The following is a 23,416-nucleotide window of genomic DNA, read 5'->3' on the forward strand; positions in this document are numbered from 1 at the left end:
CTTTTACAAGGTATATCTTTTAACTAAGCTTTGGGATCTTTAACAGGATTCACTCCTAGCAGATCAACATTTTGTAGACCTTAACCAATCAGTTATCTATTACTGCAGATAGTTAACTTGTGAGTCCCATCTCACCGTGGTTTTTCCCATTTGGGTTTTCCATGTATAAACACTTGTGTTATGGTGAATGTTTTACTCATTGTGGATGTTGTTATATCATTTTGGATTGCATGCATATTGTTTAACAAACTTGTTAATTATATCTATCGGTCAGTGTTTAAAGTAGTATTGTTTTGGGTGTCACTGATTCACCCCCCTTCTCGGTGCTTTACAAGTTCATCACACCTTATCACTCCATTGTCACCTTATCTCTCCATACTATCTCCATATCACTCCACTACTTCATCTCTCCTTATCTATAAAGGAAGGTGTTGGCATATAATGAAGTGGTGATAATGTATGTTGTAATTGATGTCAATAAGTGAATAGGTATATGGTACTCAAGTAGGTGAACCGGTCTAAACCGGTGTGAAGACTGGAAGTGGCTATAGTCAACCGGGATGGAGTGAACCTGTGTCGGGGTTGATAGTTTGACTACCGGTTTGTAGTCTCAGTTCAGCTCGAGGGTTTCTGGTTTGGCAATTTGACTTGTGTGGTGCAACCGATGATATTCTGTGCATGTGAAGAATATCTTTGAGGATCTTGAGCGTGAAGATCGAATGCATTGAATGTCTACCTCGTGAATGTGCATTTTTCTTAGAGGTGTGAGAAAAGTGCATGATGGGTTACTATTTTCCAGAAGCAGTGAAGATTGGATGATGCAGAATGACTTGAGATCTATTTTAGATCGTTTCACTCTATACAATATGTTTGGACGGTCAGGATTGGATCGCTTGTAATTGTGAACCTAAAATGCTTAGGGTTCAGGGTTTATGCTACCAACCTAATTATCTATAAGGTTGATGATGTTTATTATTGTTTGTTGTTGGCAAAAGTTGTGTTTGTGTCTGCATGTTGAGATACTTGCCAAACTAGGGTGTGGAATCTGCAGAGTGTGATTGCAAAGGAGAGGAACTGAAAAGGATCTGCCTTAGAAAGTAGTGTTGTTATTAGATCAGAGCTTTACCTATTGACTTCTAACCATCTCAGCAGAAGGAAAATCCCTTGACCAGGTAGATTTAATAGGCTTGTTGCAAATCCTCTAACCAGGTGATTCAAGTTCATTAAATCCTCTAGAGAGGTAACCTTTAACAGAGTTTCAACCTTTAACATGGTTTATAGCCACCCCTTAACCGGGTGATCCCTAACAAGATCGGTTCCTAACAAAACCTTATTGTAAAGTCTTTAACCAGACTAGGCTCCTAATAGAGCGAACTTCAAAAGGGTTCAAAACAATCTTGTGGGTATTCATCCCTACCGTGGTTTTTCCCATTTGGGTTTCCACATGAAAAATCTGTGTGTCATGGGTTGTGCATTTTTCATGTGATGATTGAGTAGTTTTTGTTTAGTTGTATATGCATGCAGAGCTAATGGTTGTGATATTACTAACATAACTCATGCATGATCAAACTGGTAAAATAACTATCTAGATTTGAAAATTGTTGGATGCTATTTGATGTACTTTTGGTTAATCGGTTTAGTTGTTTGAAGCATTTCTATTTAACGGGTATTGCTATGGTTAAGTACAGTGGTATAGACAACCGGTTATCTATGTTTAGAGAGTGTCAAAATATTGAAGAAAGTTTTTGTGTGTACTGATTCACTCCCCCCTCTCAGTACTGGTTAGGGTATTAGTTGTTCATCATTATTCAAAAATTGGTATTAGAGCAACTCCAGGTCCTTGGTGATATAAGATTAACCGCTTGAGGCAAAATATCCCGCTTTAATGATGCAGAGGGAAGGTCGTAAGTTCAATAGGGATAACTTCAAAATATGGAAGGATAGAATGAAGATTTATATCAAGAGTTTGGGTGCTCAACACTAGAGCTATGTTGAGAATGCCTATGTAATCCCCACTGGCACTTTGACCAATGATCTGAAAAGAGAGATTCAAGAAAATGGGCAAGTCATGGAAGCCCTTATTAGCAGCCTGTCCGATATTGAGTTCATTGATGTACAAGATAAGGGAAGTCCTAAGAATGTTTGGGACACAATGGAAACCATTTATGGTGGTGATGAGCATGTCAAGTAGGCTAAGGAAGAAAGCCTTAGAGGAAAATTTGAAGACTTGAGGATGGTTGAAGGAGAGACCATTCAACAGTATGGCATAAGGATCAAGAATGTGGCTGGAGATATTTGGAGCACTGGTGGAACAATTGATGGTGCCACCATTATCAGTAAAGTTCTGAGATCATTCTTACCGGTCTATGCAATCAGGGTTGCCACTATTCAGGAGATAAGGTCTATCGACAAAACCAAAGTATCTTTAGACTCTATTATTGCAAAGTTGACTGCATATGAATTGAATAGCTATGATGGTAGTGTTTAGAAGACAAAGTCAGCATTTAGAGTGTTTGTTTCCTCCGCACCAACCAAAAAAGGAAAAGAGGTTAGCACTAGTTATGAATCTAGGCCAAGTAGATATATGGATGATGAGGAGATTCTGATGGAGTTTGAAGCTCTTCTTGCCAAGAGACTTCCAAAAGGCACTGAAAAAATATAGAGGTAAGCTTCCTCTAAAATGTTTCTCTTGCAATAAGATAGGACATATAGCTATTAACTGTCCTAACAATGACAATAAGGATAAACCAGAAAGGTTTAGAAAGTATAAAGGAGGAGGTAGAAGAAATTGTCTTGTTGCAGTGGATGAAGGTGTTACCGATGAAGAATCTGAGGATGAAGAGAGTGAGGACATAGTGTTCATAGCTTTCAAGGAAGAGGTGTTTGACTAGAAACCCCTTATCTCTTGCATTGACAACTCTAATGAGTGGATCATTTATAGCGGGTGTTCTCACCACATGACTAGTGACCGGAGAAAGTTTCTGACTCTGGAAGAATATGATGGAGGTGTTGTCTAGTTTGGAAATGATGCACCTTGCATGGTGAAAGGAAAAGGATCCATCTCACTAAATGGAAAGAGAAGTGCGGATGACGTCTACTTGGTAGAAGGCCTTAAGCACAACCTTTTGAGTGTTGCTTAGCTGAACGAAAAAGGACTTATTCTGGAGTTCAAAGGTGGGGTCTGCAAAATAATTGGAAAGAGTGGTGAACTTATTGCCACCGGTAAGAAAACCAAAGGAAACCTGTTTCAGTTGAATGCCAAGATTAGTCAGTGCTTGATGGAAAAATTTGATGATAGCTGGATATGGCATAGGAGACTCTGTCATATGAATTTCGATAATATTGTAAAAGATAGTAAGATCAAGGTAGTAAGAGGATTGCCTTTGCTGAACAAACTGGAGAATTCTTTATGCAGAGAATGTCAGCTTGGGAAGATGTCTTCCTTAACATTCAAAGGTAAGTCTTTTTCAGTAGAAAACTTACTTGAGAGAACTTACTTGATCTAGTGCACATAGATCTATGTGGTCTGATGAAAACTAGAAGCATTAAGGAAGATCAGTATTTCATGATGCTTACCGATGATTGCTCAAGAATGATGCACATTCTTGAAAGACAAGTCTGTGGCATTTGGAAAGTTCAAAGCCTTTAGAGCATTGGTGGAGAAGGAGAGCGACAGAAGAATAAAATGTCTAAGAACCGATCAGGGAGGTGAATTCACTTTTGATGAATTCAACAAGTACTGTGAAGAGAACGACATCAAGAGGTAGTTTTCTACCCCAAGGACACTACAACAAAATGGCATAGTAGAAAGGAATAACAGGACTATAGTGGAAGCATCAAGGACTATGTTGATCCAAGGAAATGTAGTTCACACATTTTGGAGAGAAGCAGTGAGCATTGTAGTATATACTATGAATCAGGTACTCATCAAGAAAAGTAAAGACAAAACCCCCTATGAGTTCTAGAATGGGAGAACTCCTAATGTAAGTTATTTCAAAGTATTTGGTAGCAAGTTCTATATCAGGAGAGGTGAGCATTTGAGCAAGTTTGATGCTAAATGTGATGAAGGAATATTTTTGGGTTATTCCACTAAAAGAAAATTTCTCAAATGCTACAACAAAAGGACTCGAAAAATTGTTGAGAGTATCAATGTCAGGGTTGATGAATCCCCTAAGGAGCCTGAGGAAACCAGTAGCAAGCAAGTAGAAGATGAACCATGTGTATCCTTCTGGGAACCAGTTAAGAAGAAACAAGTTGCAAACACCAAAAAGACCTCAGTGTTCCTATACCGGTAGAAGTTGTTGTAGGTGAAGAAGAAGAAGATGAACTGGAAGAAGAAGAGGAAAAGCAAGTGGAACCAACTAAGGTCATTCCTAGGTATGTAAAATTGCATCATGATCTGAAGTAGATCATTGGAGACAAAGATGCAGGGATACTCACAAGGAGAAAGGTGAAAGAAAATTCCTGCATGGTTTTAGATTTTGAGCCTAAGACCACTAGAGAGGCACTTACCGATGAAGATTGGATAAAGGCAATGGAAGAGGAGCTAGACCAGATAGAAAAGAATGCAACATGGTCCTTGTTGCCTAGACCAGAACACAAGAATATAATAGGTACCAAATGGGTCTTCAAGAATAAGTTGAATGAAGAAGGCACAATGGTAAGGAACAAGGCAAGACTCATATGCAAGGGATATGCTCAAGAAGAAGGAGAAGACTATGGAGAAACATTTTCCCTAGTGGCTAGACTGGAAGGTGTCTGAATGCTACTTGCATTTACAACATTCAAAGGATTCAAGGTATACCAGATGGATGTGAAGTTTGCATTTTTAAATGGAATCCTAGAAGAAGTGTATATTGAGCAACCTGATGGGTTTGCTTTGTCAGAGGATAGTAATATGGTGTGTAGATTACACAAGGCCCTATATGGATTGAAACAAGCACCAAGGGCATGGTATGAATGGTTACACTCTCATCTTGTGAAGATAGGATTTCAAAGAACATGTGAGGACAACAACATCTACCTGAAATCTGAAGGAGATTAGATACTGATCTGTGAAGTATTTGTAGATGACATAATCTTTGGAGGAGATGATGAAATGAGTCATGCATTTGCAGATGAAATGAAGAAAGAGTTGTAGATGTCTCTGATTGGAGAGATAAAGTTATTCATTGGTCTACAGATTTAGCAGATGAAGGAGGGTGTCTTCATTACCTAGTCCAAGTACATCAAAGAGGTATTGAAGACCTTTAGCATGGAGGAGAGCAAACCGGTTGGAACACCGATGGTGACTGGCTGCAAACTGACTAAGGAGGATGACTCATTGATATTGAATGAGAAGGAGTACTGTTCAATGATTGGTAAGCTTCACTATGTGACTCACAACAAACTGGATATTGCTCATGTAGTGGGCATAGTGGTATGTTTTCAGAAGAGTCCAAGAGAATCCCACTTGGTAGCGGTAAAAATGATTCTTAGGTATCTGAATGGAATAGTTGATTATGGATTGTGGTATCCATACAATGACAACTTTGATCTCAAAGTGTTTACTGATGTAGATTTGGCAGGTAATGTGGACGACCAAAAGAGAACAACTGGTGGAGCATTCTTCCTTGCTGAAAGACTAGTTTCGTGGACAAGTAAGAAGTAGAGCTGTATTTCCTAGTATACAACTAAAGCGGAGTATGTGGCAAGATTTATGAACCACACTCAGGTAATCTGGATGAAGCATGTACTGGATGGCTTCAAAGTGACTGTATCTGAACCGGTGAGTATTTTCTATGATAATACTAGTGCAATCAATATTTCCAAAAATCCTGTATTGCATGTTAGGACCAAGCATATTGAGCTCAAGTATCATTTATTGAGAGAAAAGGTTTAGAATAAAGAGGTTGTATTAGAACATGTTTCCAGTAGGGAGCAGCTAGCAGACATATTCACTGAGCCTTTACCAAAGACTACATTTACCTATTTGAGAGGTGAATTAGGGGTTCTCCCCATTTATGAAGTAAATTAAGTTTGTGTGCTCCACATCAGTCAAGTACTAATGTGTCACATCTTATAGGATTGATGTGTTGAAGGACGCTACTCCATAGGGGGAGCAACATAGTAGAGCTTGGAAGCTTATGTCTCCAATTTGGCATTGCTATCAAAGGGGGAGAAGATATTTGATGATGTATGGGGGAGCAGATATATTGTTTGAAGAGAAGATATTGAGAAAAGTGCACACTGACCAGTCCAGGTGGTGGTGGTGATCATTCAAGTTGAACTGGTATATGTCAACCAGTATATGCTATTCAGAATGGTGCAGATACTGAGCACTAATACACTATTGCCATCAATTCCAAAGGGGGAGATTGTTGGCATATGATGAAGCGGTGATAATGTATGTTGTCATTAATGTTAATAAGTGAACAGGTATATGGTACTCAAGCAGGTGACTTGGTATAAACTGGTGTGAAGACTGGAAGCGGCTATAGTCAACCAGGATGGAGTGAACCGGTGTCGGGGTTCACAGTTTGACTACCGGTTTGTAGTCTCAGTTCAGCTTGAGGGTTTCTAGTTTGGCGATCTGACTGGCGCAGTGCAATCGATGACATTCTGTGCATGTGAAGAATCTCTTTGAGGATCTTGCGTGTGAAGATCGAATGCATTGAATGTCTACCTCGGGAATGTGCATTTTTCTTAGAGGTATGAGAAAAGCGTGTGATGGGTTACTATTTTCCAGAAGCGGTGAAAATCGAACGATGCAAAATGACTTGAGATCTATTTTAGATCGTTTCACTCTATACAATATGTTTGGACGGTCAGGATTGGACCGCTTGTAATTGTAAACCTAAAATACTTAGGGTTTATGCTACCAGCCTAATTATCTATAAGGTCGATGATGTTTATTATTGTTTGTTGTTGGAAAAAGTTGTGTTTGTGTCCACATGTTGAGATACTTGCCAAACTAGGGTGTGGAATCTGTAGAGTGTGATTGCAGAGGAGAGGAACTGAAAAGGATCTTCCTTAGCAAGTAGTGTTGTTATCAGATCGAAGCTTTACCTATTGACTTCTAACCATCTCAGCATAAGGAAAATCCCTTGATTAGGTAGCTTTAACAGGCTTGTTGCAAATCCTCTAACCAGGTGACTCAAGTTCATTGAGTTCATTAAATCCTCTAGCGAGGTAACCTTTAACAGGGTTTATAGCCATCCCTTAACTGGGTGATCCCTAACAGGATTGGTTCCTAACAAAACCTTATTGTAAAGTCTTTAACCGGACTAGACTCCTAACAGAGCGAACTTCAAAAGAGTTCAAAACAATCTTGTGGGCATTCATCCCCACCGTGGTTTTTCCCATTTGGGTTTCCACGTGAAAAATTTGGGTGTCATGGGCTGTGTATTTTTCATGTGATGATTGAGTAGTTTTTGTTTAGTTGTATATGCATGCAGAGCTAATGGTTGTGATATTACTAACGCAACTCATGCATGATCAAACTGGTAAAATAGCTATTTAGATTTAAAAATTGTTGGATGATATTTGATGTACTTTTGGTTAACCGGTTTAGTTGTCTAAAGTATTTCTGTTTAACTGGTATTGCTGTGGTTAAGTATAGTGGTATAGACAACCGGTTATCTATGTTTAGAGAGTGTCAAAATATTGAAGCAAGTTTTTTTGTGTACTGGTTCAACCCCCCCTCTTAGTACCGGTTAGGGTATTAGTTGTTCATCATTATTCAACATAAGGGACACCTTATCACTTTGAAAATTGGTAGGGGGAAGCATGGACGACAAGCCTAGCAGGGGCAACACTTGGAGGGTCAACCACAACACGAGGGGGAGTCACTAGGAGGGGAAGTCAAAGTAGGTCGAAGAACATTGGACATGAACAATGCAGCATGAACACCACATCACGTCCAACTCAGCATGAACACTACGTCAGTCAGAGCAGCAACTGAAATACACAAGAGCCGATGCAACCTACAGTGGATTCAAACCAAAGACGTTGAATCAACACGACTTGCAATGAGGTCATTGCACTGCGGGTTGAACCCATTTTAAAATGTAATTTATTATTTTAGAATTAAATATTGTAGTTTTATTAAATAAGAAATTCAAAGATTTTAAAATAATTAAATTTAAACATTGAATTGTAATAAAATTAATATTAATAATTAGTAATAAACTTAATAAGAAACAAATGCATTACATATACGAATAAAATTATAAATTATGTATTAATTATAAATTTAATTATAAAATGTATTTAGTCTTTATCTTTAATTTATTTAATAGATTTAATAATATTTTTATTTGTAAATTAAATGATTACTTATATCATTTTTAAAACTTACTATAAATTACAATCGAAATAATCATTGTACCTCCTTTTAGTGTAAGTGCTAGTTTTAATCTTTTTAGCTCTAAAGGGTGTGTAGTGTTGAAATCATCTTAGCTCTAAAGGATGTCTAGTCTTCAGATCATCTCTAGTTTTGGACGTGAAGTCTTTTGTATTTGTTATATTGTATCTCTTCTTTGATTTATACATGATTTACTTGTTTTTCTTGCTCTAATGTTCTTCAAATTTACCTTTTTCTTTTAAGTTTATTTCTACTATCTTTAGTTTGTACTCAAAATGATATTATGTTTGAATTTGTAAATTATTAATTTTGAATTCATTTCAAAGCAAGAATCTACTTGATTTTATGTTTTTTTTTACCTTACAAAGAATTTTAATCCAAAACAATTATCTATAAGGATTTAATCATATTTCATATCCAACTACCATGTTATTACTTTGGCTAGTTTATCTACTTGATTTTATGTTTTTTTTACCTTACAAAGAATTTTAATCCAAAACAATTATCTATAAGGATTTAATCATATTTCATATCCAACTCTCATGTTATTACTTTGGCTAGTTTAACTTAAGACTTGATATTGATTTTAATTTTGGTTTTTTTTTTCATTTGGTTTTAATTTTTTTTTTTTTTGACTTTTTTTAATTTTGTATATAAATTCCTCTTCAAGTAGCGGTTTGGTTGATTTTCAACTATTCAAATCCTAGATAAGAATTACTTAGAGTCTTAATCACTTATATTTGGTTTTCTTCTCACATTCTTTCAATAATTTGAAGCAACCTATTATCCCCCACCCTTGAGATTCTATCGCTTATCACCTAGGTGTCCTAGGATTTTATTTGCATCATTTGAATATTTCTTTGTTCACATTTTTTCTTGGGAATTACAAGATCTATACATGTGGGTAACCTATATTTCCTTGAAGGTCACAAGATCATGTAACATAATTTGATTTGTATCTTTAGACATGGTAAAATGTCAATGGAAGTACTGATTTTATATCACTTTGGTCAAATATTAAAGTATAATACTTGTAATAATTTGTGGTCATTATGTTCACTCTCCTCTTTCTCAAACTACATATCGACAATTGATTTCACATAACAATTTTTAAATTTAATATTCAATGTTCATATTTTGAATATCATAATTTGTACAATAATTATAATATAGGTTCAAATATAGATTCTAGAATTTCGAAACATAAGTGTAAATATGCTTTAACACATGTATGATTACAAATTTATGTATCATGGTTTTTAAATCATATTAAATGATAAAGGAAACCAAGATATTATTATTTATACATCTAGCCCTTTTTCATTTGGTACTACTAAATATGGTTTGAACGTAGATTATAGTTTCACATATAAAGACAATGAAAATGTAAAGCTAACTAAATGCATAAACACACTAAACCAATGCAAACATAAAGCATTATACCTTCATTACTTCCTCGATTGAGCCATAGTGAGTGCACCCAAGCTTCACTTGATTTTATCTTTTGACAAAGTTTTGATGTGGAGTGCTCTCAATATCATAACAACAAGGATTGAAAATGGAAATTGAACATAATGATGATATAATTGCAAGTGATTTATTTGTGAAGGGAGAAGGCTCAAATTTATAGATTTTTGATGGAAGAATGGACGATTAAAGATTAAAAGTGGTATGGAGGATTGAGATTGAAGGAGAGGAGATGATTTGGATTGAGCTAATAGCCTTATGACATGTGTCTCATTGGGAAGATCACTTATCATGGGGAAGAGGGCAAGGTATGCTTGCTTATGTGTGAGCACATCTTGGGAAGAATGCAAGGATGACAAGTGTTAACAAAATTGGCAAAGTGGAAGAGGTGTAAGAGGAGGGAGATCCCAAATGAAGAAAAGAGGAAAGTGTGCTGGGTAAAACATTTCTCACACGTGTGAGCACCAAATAAAATATTTGATCAAAAGTTGAAGTGGAGGATGGAAAATGACTTGTGCATGTAAATCATTTATGAGGGGTAGCGACACGAGGACTTAGGTAGTTGGGATGAATTTAAAATTAGAAGAAATGTTGATGAGGTTAGGAATCAAGGAAATTAGTTAATTAATTAACTAATATAGATTAGAGGAATTTAAGATTTTGGCTAAGGTGGGGTTTGATTTTTAAAATTAATCAAACCTTAGAGGAATAAAAGGTAACACAATTAATTATGTCTCGGGATAATAATTAATTAAATATAATTTAATTGATTAGTTTAGAAGATTAAAAGGAAACATAATTAATTATGTATAAGAAAAATAATTAGTTAAATATAATTTAATTAATTATTTTAGAAGAATAAAGACTTTAGTAAGCTCAAGTTAATAAATTTAAGTTGTTGAATTTAGGTGTCTACAATGTCAAAAATATAATGTAATCATACCCTCAAGTTTTAAATAGTCATAATGGTAGTACCATTTCAAAAATATTGTCAATAGAAAATACCTCATGTGACAATACAAATTACAACATTTATGATCTCATCATAAGAAATACTCTTGATCGATTATAAGGTTGATATCTTTGTTATCCCAAATGTTGGTTACTTGCCAATCTAGGTTCAAGCGTGATATTAGTGGAATAACTTTGATAGAAATAAAGAAAATAGTTACATTCTATATGAACCAATCATCATTTTATCACCATTTATACTTTTGACCATTTACAAGGCCAAGAGCCCTTCATTCAATATCATAGGTTACTTGTTGGCATATGTACAGAGTTTGATGACATGATGGGATTGTATGTTGTCATTGATGTCAATATGCTAAAGTATGAACCAATATATTGAAGATGATGTCAATATGCTGAAGTATGAACTAGTATATTGAAGTAAGTGAACCGATAAGTGAACCGGTATGATGGTATGAACCGGTATATGCAAAGAGTGAACCGGTATGTTGGAGTGTGAACCGGTATATGCAAAGTTTGTATCGGGGTTTCTGGTTGATGCATTCTAAGTCTATGTGATTCGATCGATGACATCCTGTGATGAGTTAGCATTGAAATGAAGATTAGATCGCGTTGCCATGTCCGCCTTGTGCATGTGAAGAATCTCCTTGAGGATCTTGCATGAAGAAGATTGATTCTATCTACCTCAGGAATGTGCAAAATCTTAGTAAATGGTGTAGAGCGCATGATGGGTTATCAGCTTCTAGAAGCAGTGAAGAATGGATGATGGAGAACGTCTTGAGATTTGTTCAAGATTGTTCTACTCTATGTAATGTGTTTAAATGGTCACGATTGGACCGACTGTATAGTTAACCTAGATGCTTAGGGTTTTAGGTTTTGGCTACTAACCTAATTGTTGTCTATAAGGTCAATGGTGGTTTTTATTTGAAGTTGTTTGCAAATGATTGCATGTGAGGTGATTCTTTCCAGACCAAAGAAGTGAGTAGATACCTGCAGAGTGTAATTGCAGATGTAAAGGAACTGAAGTGGATCTGCCTTGGCATTAAGTGCTGTTATCATATCAGTGTATTACCTATTGACTTCTAACTATTTCAACAGTTGGAAAATCCCTTTACCGGGTAGCTTTAACAAGCTTTTTGTAAATCCTTTAACAAGGTGACTCAAAATCATTGAGTTCTTCAAATCCTCTAACAAGGTAACCTTAAACAGGGTTTTAACCTCTAATTGGGTATTTAGCCATCCCTTAATAGGGTGATCCCTAGTAGGATCAGTTCCTAGCAGAACCTGTTGTAAAGTCTTTAACTAGACTAGGTTCCTAATAGAGTGAACTTCAAAAGAGTTCAAGAACAACTTGTAGGTATTCATCCCCATCGTGGTTTTTCCTAGTTGGGCTTCCACGTGAAAAATTAGTGTGTTATGTGTGATGCTTTTTCATGTGATGTTTTAGTGTTTTCTATTAAGCAGTAATGCAAGCTGATGCAATGGTCTTTGTATTTCTGATGTATTACTTGCTTAAGCATATGGGTCAAGTTGAGATGAGATATTAGGTTCTAAGAAGATCTAGAAGTTACCAGTTTGTGTCTATTACAGTCATACTGTGTTTTACCGGTAGTGCCTTGTTTTAGATTGGTGATATTATTTATCAGTTAGTGCAGTCTTTGTAGTTTAAGTAGTTAAAGAAGTTTTTGTCTATACTGATTCACCCCCCCTCCCAGTATCTATTAGGTATTTACTGTTCATTATTATTCATCATTACTAACCACTAAAATACTTTGCTAATAATTGTATTCATAGAAAAAACTTAGAGATTCAAGTATCCGCACCTAGTTCATTATTTGAATAGAGAAATGGCTAAGATTGTGCATGTAATATTGTTGCTTAGTAACTTAATGATTTAACTTTAAATAGGGAAGCAAAACCATGCTCAATAATATATCCACTGTCACGGAGAAAAAATATTTGGGTGATTTTATCTTAATGGCATTACAAACCTTACAAATTTTAAGAATGATAGGGTTGTTTACTACAAGATAGTGTATAACTAAAAGAAATTATTATAAAAAACAATTAGTTATCTTTAAAAAAGCAAGTGATCGAAAGGCCTTAGTTACTATGAGTTTCTTAATATATCACAACATAATAGTAGAAAAGCTTAAACCCAAACCCTAACCTTACACAATCTCTTCACGTCAATTTAATAAACACATAAAAAAGGGAGGAATAAGGCTAAGAGGAAAAGGATTGTGGTGGATTCAGACATTTCAGAGTTTGAAACTGAATCCTTTGAGAAAAAAATTATTAAAAAAAAGAAAGGGAAAGCAATTGGAAAGCATATTAAAAGGAAGAACACTAAAAAGGGAAATAATAAAGACATCAGCCATGTTCTGGTTGATTCTAAGGAGGAAGTTGAGGAGAACAAGAAGGATGAGGGTCAGGATAAAGAGGGGGAGGAAAACCTGGTGATGGGCAACATTGAGGGTTTGAACACCATAAGTCTGCAAAAGGAGGATAAAGGGGATAAAAGTGGTATCAGTGATTATGATACTATAAAAGCTTTCTGTGATACCATCAGAACCATGGTGAAGGATATTAACAGTTTGAAGACTAATATGATGGCTATTACAAGAGTTACGGTTGGTGATGAACGCCTGGCAGAACATGTTAAGGAACTAGTTGTTGTACTTCACAATGCAGAAGCAATTGAATGTATGGTGGGTAAAATCATAGCAACAAAAAAAAAGGTCAATGAGATGGAAGATAACAAGAAGATTAAAGAAATGGAAAATAAAATGAACAATCTGGGTAGCAAAATCAACAAACTGGAACTCAATGTTAAGAAGATTGCAGATCAAAATTTTTGGATCCTCAAAGCTTCGGTGGATAACATGAACATCATGATCAATAGATTTGAGAACAATGCAAAGAAGGATGGTGATAAAGATAAACCAGACAAGAAGGGTCATGAAAAGAGGACCAGAGCTAATACAAGGACCAAGGGTGACATCAAAGGTCGTGAGCTGGAGGAATTAAAGACCTCGGCGAACAACATGAAACAAATGGTTGTCCATGCCGAGGATATCATGAAAAGTATTAGGTCTCTGTCTCTGTTTCTACAGGGGTTCTAGGTTCTGTCATTTTGCTGTCATTGTGTTGTCCTTTCATTGTTTGTTTCTGGTTTTTTATGTTATGTAAGCTGATCCATTTTTGTTCAGGTGGGATCTTTCTATTTTTTGAAGTGATCAGGCACATTTCTTTCAGGTTCTTCTGATCTCCTGACTTGTACAAGGTTCAGGTACCTTTCAAATACCTTCTTTTACTTAATCAAAACACATAAAAATATAGACATCAACTATATTCTAGGGTTTTCCCAATATATAGCGTAGCATATAACACTTACAAATTGGGCTAGTCCATTACGAAATCTGTCCACAATATGCAACTTCAGGTTTTTGAAATGCAAATATAAATCTTTGAGGAAGAGAAGAAATTTTGTAATACACATCCAAGAAATAAAAAGAGATTTATGCATCGTGTCTTCTTAGAGATTCCATAGAACTACATGAGCATAATTTCATAACACATAAATTTATATGAATTTTTTCTCATATTTTCAAAGTCATTCTTTTGAAATAAAATAGTAGCACTATTGATTACATACTGCAATATTGTAGACCACACAAAATGCAAAATTCTTGCTTTTCTTTTATGATTTTTTCCCTCTCCCCTCTCTTTTGTTCCACTCTTCTTTTCTACCTTTTCCTTTTTAATCTCTTTTTCATTTTTCCCTCCAATTTCTCTATATTTCCTTGTATGACTCATATGAATTTACCAGACTCTCCACTTCATGACCCTCAAAATTGTTAGACAGTTCAAAGGGGGGGGGGAGTGAATCAGTTGTCACAAATTACCAGAACCATTAGAAATTTAAACTTTAATACCAAAACCCAAAACATTAATACCGGAATAGCAGTTAAACCAATTAAGCATAAACAATAATCATAGAATAAATACCATGCACATGACACCAAGATTTGTACGTGGAAAACCCGATAAAGGGAAAAACCACAGAAGCCTACCCACAACCAGATAATACTTCTGCAGTAAGTATGTGAATTACAATTGAGAGTCTTGCACTTGTAGGAAGGCCAACAACCTAGAACACACTTCTCATCATAAAAGGAGCCTCACTAACTACATATAAATCTAGACTACAATCCAAAGAAGTGTTGAACTGCAAATGATAGCATCTCCTATGCCTAAGTATAGTTTCAGTTAAGCTTAATACCAAAGGACCAAATCCTCTTACATAAACCCAATTCGATCTCCAATGATCGACCAACTCCTCTACCTGAATGATATTAAATTACTTGCACATTACATTCCTTGACCATGACCTCTAACATAACCATGATGATCTACAATGAGATCTTACATCTATATATACAAACCCTCAACCATAAACAATTAGGTTGGCCAACAAATAATAAACCAATTACATAATTACAAACCATGTCGGCCTTAGACCAAACACATAATATCCAACACGTAAGACATCCCAAAAATACATGAAGAGGTCCAATCCACATGTTACATTTAAAGCCGGTCCATAACTTAGATCAACTAGGACTCAATATAGGTCCACACGCTACAACAATGATCTCCATCAGCCAAGTCTCGAACATGATCACCAATAACAGCCTGGAACTCCACCAAAAGCTGCACCAACACCACTTATGCAATTCATCAAAGATCCTCATCAAAATCTCTACTGGTGAAACCCTCGTTGGAACCAGAAACCAAGCTTCTAAGCAAGCAGGATAGCATCCGATCACTAGATCAAAACCAACTGACTAAATATGAACATGAGTATCATGAACAAGCCAATTCCATCACCAAACTATATCGGAGCCTACCAAATCACGTCGGATCCAAATAAACTAGAAACCACTCAGTCTACCAAGACCAGAAGGGTGCTGGTAAAGCATTCAAACAACTATTGTTGGCATCAATGACAAAACATCAATGCAACACATAATCAATTCACCAAGTGGCCAAAAACATATAAGTACCTAGAAATGCCAAACAAGTCTCCCCCAATGGAAGACAACCAAAAATCTCCCACATACAGCTCTGAATGTCAATATCTCCCCCCTTTGACTTTTTCTTTTTCATATCTCCCCCAAATGATTTTTTCTTTTTCTTTCTTTTTCTTTTTCACATTAATATCTCTCCCCCTTTGACATCAATGCCATAAATTTGACAAAAATATCAAAGCAAGAACATAAACAACTGAATCACAAAGATGACTACTCTCGTTAAGCAACAGCATCCCACATTAGTGCCAAAATGAATAGTATCTTTGATAATGTATGTCAGATTGATGCCAAACCGCACCAATCAAGTCTCTACCAGAGGGGCAGAAACTCCCAATCTGTCTCTCATGTACTCAAATGATTCCTTGGGCAAAGGTTTAGTGAAAATATCTGCAATCTGCTTTTTAGTGTTCACATAAACTAGTCTAACTTCATTTGCTTCCACCTTTTCCTTCAAAGAGTTATAATTGATAGATATGTGCTTTGTTTTAGAATGAAATATCTATAAGAAAAGTACAGTGTGGAAAAATGCTTCCCTAATGTCAATTTGTAGGGGAAACAAGACTAGTATGTTTCATAACTTTACAGAATGCTAAGATTAGCATATACAAAACATAGACAATGTCAGAATTCAAACATACACAAAGATAAACACCATGAATTTATGTGGGAAACGCTTTCGGGAAAAAACCTACCACCGACAACAAGATCACTTTATTCTCAACAAAGAAACTTTACAATAAAGTTTGTTATCACAACGCAGATGTTCACTCTGATCACTTTGGTTTCACACCATAGTATATGGCTTATCATCTGAACAATAACCATGTCCGAGTCTCCTCTTGGCTTCATATACAATTTCATGTTGACTGTTCAATTGTCATTTTGAACCAATTGGTTAGACATCTAACTATCTGCATCGATCTGCATTTGTGAGAAAACAATTATCCCACATGCATCTAGGAATCAAATTGGTTCATATTTTAAAAACCCAGACTCAGACAAGTCGACTCCATCGGGTATCGGGAAGACAAACAATCATCTATCCTGAACGTCCGATCTTTCTCTCTGTGCTCTGCCACGTGGCACCCCCTGATTGGTTCCAGGTCCCTACTCTGACATCTTAGTACGACCTCACTATCCACTTGGAATTCTTCTTTGTCGGTAGGTCGTGATGGAAAGTATCATGAGAAATTTCCCATCACGACCTAGTGACCACTATCGGATCTTCTGCGATCGCCGTTCAATCATTTCAATCCACTCGGTCTTTAATTCACCTTAGCCACTCTCCTATTGGGTCCCACCACTTGGTCGTTATGTCACAAGGAATATAATAATAAGCAGTTTCCCATCGTGACATAACGACCACCATTGGATCAACCTTGATCATCATTTGATCATCTCCGATCTACACGACCCTTATCTCGCTTGGACCGCTCACTTATGTTGGGCCCCACTATGGTTGCCAAGTCATAGGAAATAACATGTGTGCATCTTTCCATAGTAGTAAAGCGATGACCATTGGATTGGGATCTAAACTGCAAGTCTTTTATCCTTTTGTCCATCCGATAACCGATGCTACCCTAATGACCAAAGATGACTTCATCTAGTCATCGAGATGACTTCAAACCTACTACTTTGAGGTTCGATATGTTGAGTTCATCAAAAAAGGATATACCGATAGAGTTCATAGATTTTCTTCACACTGTTTCATCGGCCAGAGTTAACCTGATCAGTATGAACAAAGGTCAAGTGAATTAGAGGCATAATTCCAACAAACTCCACTTGATGATGAATTCACTGGATTTCTTGGGCACTTTCCAAACATTATAGAGAGGGATGGGTACTGAGACCCATCGAGTTGGAACACCACCTGAACTTGTGAGTGTTCACTGGTTTTGTTAATGCGTCCGCAACATTTTCTTGAGTGTCTAGCTTGTTCAGATTAACCTTTCCATCTTCTACCATGTCACGCACAAAATGAAATTGCACATCTATGTGTTTAGACCTGAGATGGTATGTAGGATTATTCGCTAAACATATAGCACTCTGACTGTCACTTCACACTTCAACTTTCCCTACATCAAAACCAATATCTGTACTCAAACACCTAAGCCAAACAACTTCTTTACAAGCATGTGTGGCTGCCATGCATTCTGCCTCTGTAGTGGACAAAGCGACTATAGACTATCGCTTGCTCGTCCAACTTATTTCTCCACCATTCCAAACAAAATGTATCCATTGGTGGATCTTCTGCTGTCAATGTCCCCTACCCAATCTGAATTTGCATAACCACAAATGCTAAGAATTCTCTTTGAATCATTCATATTACCATGATAACATAATGCAATGTCTGAAGTACCCTTCAGATATCTGAAAACTCTCTTTACAACATCCCAATGCGGTCCTCCTGGGTTTGACATAAATCTTCTTAATACTCCCATTGGTTGGGCAATGTCTGGCCTTGTACAAACCATTGCATACATCAAGCTGCCAATAACACTTGCATAAGGTATACTCTTCATGTCATCTATCTCCTTTGGAGATTTCAGACTGTCATGCACAAACAATTTGGTTCTCTGCAAAATAGGAACAACCTGTTGTTTATAGTCAGACATATTAAACTTATCAAGAACATTAGCGATGTACTTTCTCTGGCTAAGCCAGAGTTTTCTCTTAGACCTATCCCTCTTGATTTCCATTCCTAGAATGTAGTTTGCTGACCCCAAATCTTTCATTTTGAACTTCAAGGATAATTGGGACTTCAAGTCTGAGATCATACCTTTGTTATTTCCAAGGAACAACATGTCATCAACATACAAAGTAATAATAAGGAACTTATCATCTTCAACCTTGTAGTACACACAATGATCGACTTTTGATCTCACAAATCCCAAGGACTACACAAATGTATCATATTTTGATACCACATTCTGGGAGACTATTTCAAACCATAAAGAGACTTCTTTAGTTTACATACCAAATGTTATTTACCCTTTTTTACAAAGTGCTTAGGCTGGGACATGTAGATTTCGTCTTCAAGGTCCCCATGAAGAAATGTTGTTTTCACATCCATTTGCTCGACTTCCCAATCATATGCAGCTGCAAGTGACAAAAGAAATCTAATAGATGTCACCTTAGCTAGAGTAGAGAAAATTTCTCCATAGTCAATACCTTCCTTTTGAGAATACCCCTTCACGACCAATCTAGCCTTGTACTTGTCAATGCTGTCATTTGGACCATACTTCCTTTTGAAAACCCATTTACAACCCACTAGCTTTCTTCCTTTAGGCAAGGATACCAGATTCCATGTTCCATTCTTGTCCAAAGATTTCATTTCATCATTCATGGCTTCCAACCAAGAATCTGAATCTGACATATCCATGGCTTCTTTTATAGTCCTAGGCTCATCAGTATCAACAAGTAAAGCATAGGCATAATTTACATTCAACATTGAAAAATTATACCTATCTGGGGTAAACCTATCAGGTTGTCGCCTCTCTTGTGTGGATCCTCTTAACACTTGTGGTGAGGCTTCATTTTGTTCTTCTTCTAAACTTTCAGAGCTACTTGAACTCTCTTCATTCTCATCTTCAGGTACATCTGGAGTTGTCACTTCTTCTCCTAGTGGAAATTCAACCACATCCTTCTCTTTTTCCTTCTCTGTTGGTTTATCTATAGACATAGGTTTCATCTCTCAAAAGATGACACTTCTGCTGTACACAACCTTTCCAGTCTTAGGATTCAAAAGTTTGTATCCTTTAACTCCATCTCCATATCCAATGAAAATACATTTGACTACTTTTTTATCTAATTTAGATCTTTTAACATCAGGCACATGTGCATATGCCTTTGAACCAAACACATGAATGCATCTTAGAGAAGGTTTCTTACCAGACCACGCTTCCATAGGTGTCTTGTCTACTAACGCTGTTGTAGGTGACCGGTTCAACAGGTAACATGTTGTAGCAATTGCTTCTGCCCAAAACTTCTATTTCAGTCCAACACTACTCAACATGCTTCTTGCTTTCTCCATCAGAGATCGATTCAACCTTTCAACAACTCCATTTTGTTGTGGAGTATAAGGCTTAGTTCTATGTATTTTAATTCCATGGTCTACACAATACTTGTCAAAATCTGTATTGCAATACTCGCCACCATTATCAGTTCTTATACATTTTATTCTCTTTCCAGTCTGATTTTCAACCAATTTTTTAAATTCCTTAAACCGACTGAACACTTATGACTTACTGTTCATAAAATAAAAAAAAATGCCCTTCTCGAATAATCATCAACAAAGGATACATAGTACTTTGATTTAGACAAAGAAGGTACATCCATTGGACCAAACACATCAGAATGCACATAGTCCAAAATGTTAGAAGATTTATGAGGACTTGAATAAAATTGAACACGGTTTTGTTTTCCATATATGCAATGTTCGCAGAAATCAAACTCAAGGTTACAATTAGTAAGTCCTTCTACCAGATTTTTACTCTTTAAACTTTTCAAACCTTTTTCACCAATGTGACCAAGCCTATAATGCCTGAGCATTACCTTTTTTGCAGGAATTTTAGCTTCCATATAATTTACATCATATGTCAACTCGGTAATTCTATCAGATTTCTTAGTGACTATATTACAACACATAGGTTCAACATTTAACTTGTACAATTTACCAACATGTTCACCCTTAGCCAAACTAATAGACCCTCTAGTCATCTTACAACCATCAGACACAAATATTACCTGGACTCCAACATCATTCAACTTGCTTACAGAAAGTAGGTTTCTTGCCCAACCTGGTATGTACAGAACTCCATTGATTCCCTTTATTCTCCCATTAGGAATTGGATTTTAATTCTTCCTCTCCCAACAATCTCCAGTGTTGAGTCACTTGCTAAGTACACCTTCCCACCAGCATATGGTTCATACTTTGAGAACCACTCCTTGTGAGATGTCATATGGAAAGATGCCCCTGAGTCAATCAACCACACATTGTCAGAAGCAGGCACTACCAAAGATACTACAAAGGCGTCTGCATCACTATGAGAAGATTCATTATCAAAAGAGTTCTTTCTCTTCTCCTCCTCTTTATGGTCTTTTTGAATATGACCCTTTTGTCCACAGTTCTAGCATTTCACCTTAGACTTCTTTCTAGGAGACTTGGACCTCTCTTGAGACTTGGACTTCTTCCCTTTCTTCTTGTCTTTGTCCTTTGGTCTGCCTCGAATAGAGAGTGCATCATTTGTCATCTCAAAAGACTTCTTTCTCATTTCTTCTGACAAAAGAGTATTGACCACAGTATCCATCTTGAATTGGGTCATAGTACTACCAATAGCCATCACCAAATGTTCCCAAGAATCTGGCAATGAGCATAGCAGCAACATGCGACGTTCTTCTTCTTGATTAGCCATACCGACTGATGTCAATTGAGTGAGAACCATGTTAAACACATTCAAATGATTTGCCAAGGGTGTTCTAGCATCCATTTTTAGAGAATATAACTTCTTCCTGAGGAAGATTTTATTCACCAAGGTTTTGCCCTAATATATGTCTCCTAACTTCTTCCACAAATCACCTGCAGTCTTCTCCTCATGTACGTTCAATAGAATTGAGTCTGCAAGGCTTAGTATTATGAGTCCTCTGGCTTTCCGGTCTACTAAATCCCAATCTTCTTGCCTCATGTCTGCAAGCTTCTATCCACTAACTGCAATCCAAAAAACTCGATCAACCAGCAGGTCCTCAATTTTAAGTTTCCATAACTCAAAATTGGAGCCATTGAACTTCTCAATATCCATTCTTCTAGAAGTTCTTGCCATCTTAATCTGTAAACATGTAGACAAACTAACAGACTCCACTGAAACAAATTAACACAAAAAACCAACCCTACCCACAAGGATACCACAACTGGCTAGGCTCTGATACCACTTGTAAGGAAAGAATAGTGTGGAAAAACGCTTCCCTAATGTCAATTTGTAGGGGAAACAAGACTAGTGTGTTTCATAACTTTACAGAATACTAAGATTAGCATATACAAAACAAAGACAATGTCAGAATTCAAACATACACAGAGATAAACACCATGAATTTACGTGGGAAACCCTTTCGGGAAAAAACCCACCACCGACAACAAGATCACTTTATTCTCAGCAAAGAAACTTTACAATAAAGTCTGTTATCACAACATAGATGTTCACTCTGATCACTTTAGTTACACACCATAGTATATGGCTTATCATCAGAACAACAACCATGTTCAAGTCTCCTCTTAGTTTCATATACATTTTCATGTCGATCGTTCAATTGTTAGTTTGCACCAATCGGTTAGACATCTAACTATCTGCGTTGATATGCATTCGTGAGAAAACAATTATCCCACATGCATCCAGGAATCGAATTGGTTTGTATTCAAAAAACCCTAGCTTAGACAAGTCAACCCCATCGAGTATCAAGAAGACAAACAATCAACTATCTTGAACATCTGATCTTTCTCTCTGCGCTTTGCCACATGGCACCCCTTGATTGGTTTCGGGTCCCTGCTCTGACATCTTAGCACGACCTCACTATCCGCCCAAAATTATTCTTTTTTGTTGGGTTGTGATGGAAAGTCTCACGAGCAATTTCCCATCACGACCTAGCGACAACTGTTGGATCTTCTGCGATCGTCGTCCAATCATTTTGATTTGCTCGGCCTTTAATTCGCCTTAGCTGCTCTCCTGCTGGGTCCCACCACTTGGTCACCATGTTGTGAGGAATATACTAACGAGCAGTTTCCCATCATGACATAACAACCACCATTGGATCAACCTTGATCACTGTTTGATCATCTCTGATCTGCACGACCCTTATCTCGCCTAGACCGCTCACTTATGCTGGGCCCCACCATGGTTGCCAAGTCACAGGAAATAACATATGTGCATCTTTCCATAGCGGTAAAGCGATGACCATTGGATCAAGATCTAAACTGCAAGTCTTTTATCCTTTCATCCATCTGATAACTGATGCTACCCCTATGACTGAAGATGACTTCGTCGAGTCATCGGGATGACTTCAAACCCACTACTTTGAGCTCTGATATGTTGAGTTCATCGGCAAAGGATATACCGATAGAGTTCACAGATTTTCTTCACACTGTTTCATTAGCCAGAGTTAACCCAATCAATATGAACAAAGGTGAAAATTAGAGGCATAATTCCAACAATATCGGATTTTTGATATATCAATAGCAACAGAGTTATCACAGTGAATAACTATCGATGCATCACAATCCACCTTTATATCATTCAACAGTTGTTTCATCCATAAAAAATTTGTATAGTTAGTAGCAACAACAACATACTCAACTTCAATAGTAGATAAAGATGTACATGACTGCTTCTTGTTGATCCATAAAACCAACTTCTTTCCAAGAAAGAAAGCTCCACTGGAAGTACTTTTTTGGTCATCAACATCTCTAGCCCAATCAACATCTGTATATGTACATAAAGTAAAGTTATCATACTTAGGGTACCACAAGCCATATTCTGATGTACCTTGC

The sequence above is a fragment of the Cryptomeria japonica genome, chromosome 7, assembly GCF_030272615.1.
Source record: "Cryptomeria japonica chromosome 7, Sugi_1.0, whole genome shotgun sequence".
NCBI classification, from domain to species: Eukaryota; Viridiplantae; Streptophyta; class Pinopsida; order Cupressales; family Cupressaceae; genus Cryptomeria; species Cryptomeria japonica.